At 42.8% G+C, this 9,712-nt stretch overlaps 1 protein-coding gene across 1 annotated transcript in view; it reads left to right on the top strand.

The window, feature by feature from the left end:
* Positions 1 to 9,712, top strand: part of C1qtnf2 (C1q and TNF related 2) — a 46,082-nt gene that overhangs the window by 11,468 nt on the left and 24,902 nt on the right. The window lies entirely within an intron of this gene.

The raw sequence follows: 9,712 nt of genomic DNA, 5'->3' as shown, positions 1-9,712 counted from the left end.
CTGTTCTTTTCCTGTTGGTTCAGTGACATGAGGCCAGCACCAATGATAACAGAACTTGATTGCTTAGTAAGACTCCACACAACAAATTAACAAATCTACAGTTTAGTACAGGAAAAGGATACTGTAGAGTAGCAGCATTAAAATACAGATATGAAACAGAGCCAAAGGCTGCCTCACACCACGCGGTCTGGAAAGGACAGTTGTGAGCTGTAATTGTCCTGTGTCAGGACCTATGTAGGCAGAATAATGGGCCTTCAAAAGTGTCACTGACCTAATACCTGAAACCTATGAATGTGTTACTTTACATAGCAAAGGGGGCTTTGCAGGTGTGATTAAGTGAAGATCTTGAGCTGGACACATCGTCCATTGAGCTCACTGTGGTCACAAAGAGGGGAGTGGAAAGGTTAGGAAATGGGGGACAAATACAAAGGTCAGGGAGTGATATAGAAATGCTACTCTACTGGCTTTGAGGATAGAGGAAGGGCCCAAGCCAAGGAACACAGGCGTCCTCTGGAAGCTGAGAAAGGCAAGGAAACATTTTCTCCCTAAACTTCCAGAGGGATCATCCCTGATGACACCTTCGCTTTAGCCAGTAAAGCTGACTTCGGACTTCTGATGTCCAGCCCTGAACAATAGCAAATACGTGTTGTTCTAAACAATAGGAAATTAATATGGGACACACCTCTAAATCAGGAACCACCAAACCAAGCACAGAACAATTCAGAACTGAAGAACCCAAAATGGGGTTTCAGCTGGGGTTTCTTACACTCTGCTGGCCACATAGGCATATTCTTGTCACATAACCAAGCATTTGTGACTCCTGAGGGAAAAGGAAGAACAGAGGGATGGACAAAGGTCTCCAGGTATGAATTATCCATCTCACTGTTACAATAGATACACTGGTTACAAAGTAAAATCATTGATCTGGTTGTACCATACCTTGATGAGGAGTTGATGCTGTCCAAACTGCTCAGGCCAATTTCAGGCCCACTGTAATCCTCATAGAACAAGTCCAAAATGCCCAGTAGCAGACTCAACTTCCAGTTCAATAGAAACACTGAAAGCCCTGGAAGCATTCCTCCCTTGGAAACAAACACACAGCAATGGGAAGCAAAATTCTTTGAGTTATTAGACATGGTAGTAAGATAAGCCCCTCCCACTTCCACCCCTTCATTCCTGGACTCAAGTAGTCTGACCTTGGGGTGGGCCCAGGGGCCCTTTTTGCTGGTTACCAATTCAAAGCACATTCTGCATTCTGTGAGATAGAATCTCATCCTTTTATGTTATTTTCTCCCAGTTGCAAGTAACTGAATCTCAATTAGAGCATTCCACCTTTCTAATAGCTCAGCTGCTTCTAAAAGACAAAGTATATAACAAGAACAATAAATTCTGTGGGCCCCACTGTTACAGATTGTCTTTTTCTCCCCAGATTCATATGTCAAAATCCTAACTTCCAGTCAATGTGACAGTATTTGGATATAGGATATTTGGGAGGTAATGAGGGTTACATGTGGTTGAGAGGGTGGGATTCTTGTCCAGTGGGATTAGTGCTCTTGTAAGAAGATACATTAGAGTTTCTCACCCTTCTCTATGCAGAGGTTTGTGCAATATGGCCAAAAGGCAAGCCGAGAGAAGAGAACTCAAGAATGAAACATACCTTGTCTGGTACCTTGATCTTGCGCCTTACATTCTTCAGATCTGTAAAGAATACATTTTTATTGTTTTAAGTCGCTTAGTCTATGGTATTTTGTTGTCACAGCCCAAGCAAACTAATACACATTCCTTTGCTAATTTTTGACAAGCAGCGTGGTGCAGGACACTGGCAAGTTAATGAAATCGGCAGAAGTACTAAAGGCAAAACCACATCTGGAATACGTACATTTTCCAGTGAGAGCCAATAGTTGCCCCTTCTATGGGAGAAAGTGTTTGCTGTAATGTAATCACATGCCCCTCCAAGTACCCATATCAAGGGCTCAGTATTGGTCTCTACTGGTGGCAAGTCATGCAGATCAGGCTTGGTGAGGGGAAGTCCATGTTGTTGCGCCTGTGAATCAGCCTTCATCCTTGCCAACATGGCCACTGGGCAGTCATTGGCTGATACTTACAAAGTACTTCAGCGTTTCCTATTGATTTTCAGAGCCTCCTCCACAGTGGTTGGATGTCTGTGTTAGTTTAGATTCAGCAAGGCCAGTGGAATGTCCTCACTCCAAGTCAGCAGGCACAGGAAACCCAAATGTCCCAGAAACAGGCATGGCTTAGTACTCCCATCATGCTCAGTCATTCGTAGGGATTGGTTCCTGGGAAGTGTAAGCCAGCCAAACACAGATGAATTTCAGAGTGTAGCAACTGGGGCTCTCAGTTAACTATGTTCTCCTTGAGTTGTGCATCTGCAAAATGTATTCTCATAGTTGCACAAAGGCCTTTGGTAAGCATCACCTAGAGCACCATTATCTTTAATTCTCTTCTTATTCGGAGAGGTTCATTTGCACACCTGTCCTGCAGACCGTCTTGTAATGTGCCTTCTAAATCTGCTTTTCCCAAGTCTCTGACATCCGTCAAACCTTATGTAACTGCCCTTGATTCCTGCAGTTTAGACCCAGGCTTGCCAGTATTGCTCAGTGCAGGCATAGCAGACAAACAATTGTTCGGCTCAGAATTCTGCCTAGGGATAGTCCCCTTCATTGGGGACTTTCAGTGATTTACCTGATGGGGTTGGAGTGCTGCAACAGTTTTTGCAGCAGTCAGCTGTAAACCATGTCAAAGTTTCTTCCTCTCAGTCAGCTGGTCATGAAGAGCCCCTCCTGCCATGCAGCCAAAGTTTGAGAGAAAAGAAGCCTTGTAGCAGAAGTAGGTGGCACAGGAGTTGAGCTACTCAGACAACTTGCTTGTGCCTCGCAAATCTGCTTAATCCCTGTCTTGTCAGCATCTTTTCCATGCAATGATGTATTGCTGCTGTGCACACTCCAGTTTATGGCTTGCTGGATCAAAGAACACCACATCCTATGTTAGAGGCTGAGTCTTGACAGGATTTAGTAGCAAATCAGGCTATTTCTCAAAAGGAGAATAGATGTTATTTATAAGAGAGACTATGGATTTTCTCCAAAACCCTAAGGTCTATGTTTCAATTCTCCTGTTGGCATTTGCCAAAAGCCCCATACTGAATCCCCATTTAATATAGTCAAGTGTCATTAGATCTGGGGGCCTAAGCTCCACGTAGCAAAGCAGTTAGCACTACAGCCTGGACTTGGTGCAGAGCCTTTTTGTGGGCGGTCTCTACTTAAACTGGCAGTCTATGGATTCCTTGGTAAATGGGTCAAGGAAATACCACTCTGAAAGGCAAAAAGGCCTATCAAGTATTATTGCCTCTGCCAAGGTGGTAGGAAATTCAAGGAACAGTGACTTGTCTTTCACCTTGAAGGGGACATTGCAACATACTCCAAATGATTAGCTTATCAGAAACTTCACCAAGATCATGAACCACTTTGTTTTTGCAGTGTTTATCTCCTACTCAGACAAGGAGATACTTTCTTATCAGATCCAGTCTGCATAAAGGGAAGCAGTATGACTTCCTGTGAACTGTCAAGTTGATCAAGATCTCCGAAGACTGTATTTTGGAGAACAGTAAGACGATGTAGTCTTAGGGCAAGTCTGGGAAGGGAGTCTCTCATATCTGTCAGATAAAAACACACTGCTTCTGATGATCATTGCAAGTTGGTATTAGAGAGTGGGGAAAGCAAGTGTCTGATCGCTAAGACTTTTTAAGTCTTTGGATTCCTTTGTCTGCATTATGCCAGGAAGTTCTGGGGTCTCGAACTCATTATATGTAGGTCACTGTCTAGTACAAGTTTGTGTCATTCAAGTAAATTAAGTCCTTGATAAACACTAATGCACTAAATTCAGAAACCCTGGTAAGAGTAGTCATATGAGTCAGCTTGGCTTCTCATATTCTGCCATCTTTGGTCTAACATTCTTAGGATCCCATTTCCATCCATAGTCACCAGGTTATGCATTAGGGAAAGCTTGACGTTCCTTTGTGTTATAAAATCTTACCTTCAGGATCAGACTTTGTTCTTAATTGCCTTGAAAAATAATAGGTCAGCCTCACTCAAGATAGAGATGTAGTAACAACAAAGAGGATGAAATAAGTCTTGAAGAACATAAACATCTCTTTGAAAGGCACCTGCCTTTGGGGAGATCATTACAGGGTCTTCAAGCATAGGACGGCCAATCTCAGACATGAAAGGTGAAGGCAAGAAAGACTGACTTAGGAGCTAAGATTTGAAACTGCACCTCTCTCCAAGTCGGGACACGTTCCCAATCCTTACTCTAACTTTCCCTGACAGATGTAGGCTACGATTTCAATTTCCATTTAATTCTGCAGCCCTTACAATGAAATACTTTAGCAAGATTAGAGCTACAAAGCACTTGAGATGCTTTTGAGGCTGCCATAGACTCTCTCTAGCTCTCAGACCAGGACTTGAGCTGAGATTTTAAGAGCCAAGTGTCCCAGTTTCTTTCTGTAAGCACTCCAGTGCACGCAGAAGCAAGCATCCCACCTCACTGTCCCTGTGGTCATCCTGGATTCCAGCAGCCACTCAGCCCCCAAGGCACCACCTCCAGGGTTCTTTATCACATCAGTCTGCATTTGAAAGTTTGACTAACCAGTGCTACTGCATGCAGTGGAATGCTAGCGTCCCAGTCCCTGATAAGGAAGTCAGCATTACATTCAAGTCTAAAGACAAACCAAAACACCTCAAAAATGTCATCTGTCAGGGAGTATTTCCTGGGACTCTTGCTCCCAATTCCTGCATCAGGGTTCAGTGAGGAGAAAAGTGCACTTTCACAGAAAGGATTTAATAGAAGCATCAACCAGGTGCAAGGGCAAAAAAGATACTACAGCACATGCACAAGGCAACTCCCATTCCTGCAAATGTATGAAAGGAGGTGGGGAATCGTGGGAGTTTTCAAATTATTGAAAGCTCAAACGGAGGGCCTCAGGCCGCCAGGACAGAAAGCATCTGCCAGCTGATACTAATTGTCAGAAAAAGTCTGATGACATGATGCTAGTTCTGGGATTATGGGAAAAATGCAAACTTGAACCAGATGCTCCATGGGAAGTAACTATGTCATTGCCTGGATGAGGAGCTGTTGCTTGGAGATGCCAAAAGGAACTGAAGCAAAACAGACAGGACCAAGTTCCTGTCTCCAGAAACAGGAACTCCTCCAGACTTCCAATTTCCTTCTAATGCACCTGATTTGCAGACTAACAAAGGCAGCTGGAAAAGGAGAAACGGAATTTGCAAAGTCCCAGCCTTGGCATCACACAGCTGAGTTGAAAACAGAATTGCTGAAGAACCAACAGTGCAGTGCGCATGTGTTCTCATGAACATGCGTGCTTGCTCCTGTGTGTTTTCTGAGTCATCTATCTCATCTTTATTTTATTTTTTGGTGGCACTGGGGCTCTGAGCCATCTTGAAGTGAGCTTCCACATCACACATCTTCACCCCTACATGTGTCAGCACACGTTTCTTTAAAATAAGAACATTATCCTATATAACCACCAAAAACATTATTTATTTACACCTAAGAATTCCTTAATATTACCTAGTACTCAGACCATATTCAAAGCACCTCCAATTGTCCCCCAAATCCATTTGAATCCTGATTTTTTGAACCACCTATTAATTTTTCAGGACATTGACATTTTGAAAAAGTCCTGCTCTCTAAGTTGACTTTCTTGAACACTATTTCCCTGTGTTTTCTGCTAATCAAAGAACATCTGAAGCCTTGATTAGATTCAGGTTAGAATTATGTTAGTAAGCACATAATGTCAGGTTGTTACTCCCTCAGCAATGCTAAATTTGCTTACTTGGTTAGCATAGTAGACTCTAACATCATTATAAAGGTGTGTGTTTTTCCTTTTGAGATGAGATTTTTTTAGACTGTGTTTCACTTTTAATATGCAATACATACTTTTGTAAATGTCACAGTGTACCCCCAGCACAACAGTATAATAAAAATTAATTAGAAAATATGCAATTCACACATGTAGGTACATTGCACTGGTACTGTGAAAGGTGTGCCTCCCTGCGCAGATCCCAGTCCCATGGTTCTCCTTCCCAGATGGCCACTGTCACCAGGTTATGTATCTTTAAAGAGATTATGCATAATCCACAACTTACTGTGGGTAGACTAAATTTACTAAACAAACTAAGTGGGTGTGACATGTAGAACTAAGTGTGTTCTGAATGTTACTTAGCAGAAATCTGTAGAAGTGTTTTGAAACACAAGATTTGAAGTGATTAGTCTCCTGCTTTACAACAGCTATAGGCAAGAAGTCTCCTTCCAAATACTAGCTCAGTTCACTTACAGACTTTAATCGTGTTTCATTTCCTTTATCTGGGGTTTCTACTTTTCTTCCCAGCCCAAAGACAGAAGTAGATCCTTTATTTCCCACATTCTCTTCCAAAATTATGCTTGCAAATGTGGCAGAGCCTATTTCTAGACCCCAGGGACTTTCTTTAAGCTTGATTCTACAGAGCAGAAGCCATAGAACTTTCCTCAACTCATGTCTGTTCATTTCTGACCCACATGCTGAATTAAGAAGTCTCATCAAGAGCTTTTGCATCAGATTGAAAAATGAAATCTCTCCAGCCAAGACCCTTCAAGTTACATCTGGAAAGCAGTTAGAGCTTTTCTGGGTCACTTCCTGTTGAATATAAGTAGTGTCTATTTTGGTCTGTTTCATTTCTGCTTGGAACTCTAGCTGTCTCAGGGCTTCAACTTTCCTGAGACCTTAGGCCAGAAGAGTCTTCCGGCGCTCCCTGGTTCTTCTCTTCCTTCCCACAAGGAACTACTCTGCTTGTTGAAGTCCTCTGCCCAGCAAGGTGCGGTCTCATAGAGGAACTCATGACTGGGTGCCAAGATTTGAGTCACCTCAGCTCTGCCCCTCATTCACATGTAAACTTGGAAGATGGCCTGCTACTCTGACTTATGTCCTTCTGTGCTCTACACACTTGGCCCAAATTTGGAAGATGGAACAAACTGCTATTTTAAATGTTTTTCTTTTTCTCTTTTTTTTTCCGCAGTACTGGGATTTGAACTCAGGGCCTCATGCTTGCTAAGCTCTACCACTTGAGCCACTCTGCCAGCCAGTATTTTTTTAAAGAAGGTGTATAATTATAGGTGTTCACTATTAACTTTCTGAACTCTCTGCCACTCCTACTGATCCAGCCCATCCATAAGTTCCAAGAGCTGCCACATGATGTGTAATTTAGTTTTGACTTAATTGGAGGGAGGGGTATTGAACAGGTAAGACTCTGTCATGGTTTTAAAATCACATCATTCCAAGCATCAGTGAAAAATAAATGTGCCTCTCACCATTGTTTTCCAGTTTCTCTTAGAGATAACTTCCTGGGTTACAATTGTTTCTTTCCTTGTTTTCTTTCCTTTCCTTTTCTTTCTTCATGAGTTACCCTTCCTTCCTTCCTTCTTTTCTTCCTTTTTTTTGTTCTGTTTCTCTTTCCCTCTTTCACAGTGTATCACTACATAGTCTAGGCTGGTCTGGAACTCATGATCCTCCCACGTCAGCCTCTTGAATTCTGGGATTACAGGCATGTACCACTATACCACCCAGCTACAATTTCCTATGTATTTTCTGAATTATACTTTTATAATCATGTGTGTATATATACATAATGATTTGTTTAATTAGTTCCTAGTGCTGTGCATCTAGATGATTTCTAGTCTTTTATTAGTTCAAACAAGGTTGCAAAAAATAGCCATCTGGCACACTTCCAGAATAAGTTACTGGAAACAGAACTGCTATGTCAAAAATTAGTGTATTTATAATTTTTATAAGTCTGCAAGCTTTCCTTGGGGTTGAATGATTATCTTGCTTCATTCTAATTGACATAATACACAGAGCAACAAACATCTGCTTCAACCTTATGATCTTTTAACTTGAGACTGTTTTGTCCTTTCCCCTCAAATGACATCACAACAGGGAGCACAATCCCTGGCTTGCTAGCTTAGAGCTCCATGAGATGGAAGCAAATCCTCCCAAGGAACAGCTGTCCCCTAGCCTTGCCACGTTACTTAGGCCCCACCTGGAATAATCTCATTCCAAAGAACTTCACATCCTCAAAGTAAGCATCTGACTACTTGGGTCTTAGCCATGGCTGACAAACCATGTCTATAAACAAGGGTTTATAGACACTTTTGTGCCAAGATTGGAGGAAGGAAAGGGGTGACAAAGGCAGAGAGTGGCCTACATTTTAATAATGGATGTAAATAAAAAGATCTCGGACTTTCTTCATCTTGGCTCCACAACTGTCGAGTCATTGAAATTGGCTGGACCTCTTGGCTTTATGTGTGAAATGAGGAGCATGGGTCAGATTATCTCTTAGGACCTTTCTCTGGGATTCCGAAGATGCAGATGCAGCCTAGGTCAAGGGATACATGTAGATCAGTGCATGATTACTGTGCAAAGGGGGTACAACTGAGAAGGGATTCAGATCGTGGGGGGCAGGGAAGAGGGCCCATCGTTCTCCTCCAGGGTTCCCTCTTCTTTGCCACGATTTTGAATTAGATGTTCATTTGATGCTAGTTTAACATCTGTGTCCTCATTAGCTCCATGGAGGCAGAGACCTCATACTCATCCGTCACTGTGACCCCAAAATCAAACAGTCCTACTTGTCTGGCAGTTAATCAGTGGAATAATCGGCGTGAAGGCTGATGGTAGGATTGAAGCAGGGTTGAAGGGAGGAGGATAGAAAGAGGAAAAGCTGCATCCTCCACATGACCTCCCCTCTTCCTGCTGTACACCCAGCTCCCTTCCCTGACTTTCATGGCACCTGTAGTCAACAAATCAGCTAGGATCAGGTAAGAAATAGCAACTTCAAGCTATTTGAAATAGACATGGATTAGGAAAAATCATAGTCATTTCAGGGCAAGTTCTGGCTTGGACCTTCGCAAATGATTCCCTTAGTGTCAGCACTGACACCCTCTCCCCCAAAGACCACTTACTTATGCCACAGTCTGATTGCTGCTGACTGCTTACTTATGCCACAGTCAGAAATCGAGCCTCTGCCCCGTCTCTGGCCACAGGAGCACACCATCTCAAGTGTAATATGGGACAAAGAAATGCCAGAGCTCCAGAGCCCTAGGTCCCCTTCCAGATCAGCGCCAGCAAAATAGATTCTTCCCAGACTCCTCCCTTCTCCCCACCTAACTTGAAAATTGTTATACCAAGTATTGGTGACTCACACTTGTAATCCTAGCTACTTGGGAGGCTGAGATCAGAAAGATCAAAGTTTGAGGCCAGCCCAGGCAAATAGTTCACGAGACTCCTTCTCCAAAAATAACCAAAGCAAAAATAGACTGGAGGTGTGGCTCAAATGGTAGAGCTCTGCAACTATGAAACCCTGACTTCAAACCACAGTCCCACAAAAAAAAAAAAAATTTAACTCAGTGTTGAACTCAGGTCTTGCACAAGTGCACATGAAAGACCAATTAAACCTAAATGATAATGGGAACCCCAGCAGCCCTGGACATCAGTGTTTAGCTTTCAGCTTCTGTAGTATAGGAAGAGGTTTGGACCATTGTGGGATAAGTCAGGCGGCCACATATGGCACACGGCTGCCCCTGCTGAATTGTAAACTGTCCGTGGTCTCAATGTCACAATGTCATTCATTTTCTCTAGTTTGCTGCA

The sequence above is a fragment of the Castor canadensis genome, chromosome 16 (genome assembly GCF_047511655.1).
Source record: "Castor canadensis chromosome 16, mCasCan1.hap1v2, whole genome shotgun sequence".
NCBI classification, from domain to species: Eukaryota; Metazoa; Chordata; class Mammalia; order Rodentia; family Castoridae; genus Castor; species Castor canadensis.
Note: the sequence above shows the minus strand (reverse complement) of the source record. Positions and strands in the feature narration are given on the sequence as shown.